Raw genomic sequence first — 260 nt, forward strand, 5'->3', positions numbered from 1 at the left:
TATCTTTTCGAGTGACCCTTCACGCTGCGACCCTATCCTCTTGACACTCCACAAGGTCCATATTAGTTATATAGACCTTAGCTTACCGACAGAGAGAGGAGATACGCACTGTATAATCCGGTAGCTGGGCCTCGCTTGTCAAAAGTCCGCGGCTGACAAACCATTTGCGCTGCGAACAGTATGCAGATTAATGGATGTCGGTTTCTGTTTATCTACCTTTAACGTTTAATGAATCAATTATCGTTAGGAAAACAAAGTCA

Source organism: Penaeus monodon, chromosome 15, assembly GCF_015228065.2.
Source record: "Penaeus monodon isolate SGIC_2016 chromosome 15, NSTDA_Pmon_1, whole genome shotgun sequence".
Classification (NCBI taxonomy): Eukaryota; Metazoa; Arthropoda; class Malacostraca; order Decapoda; family Penaeidae; genus Penaeus; species Penaeus monodon.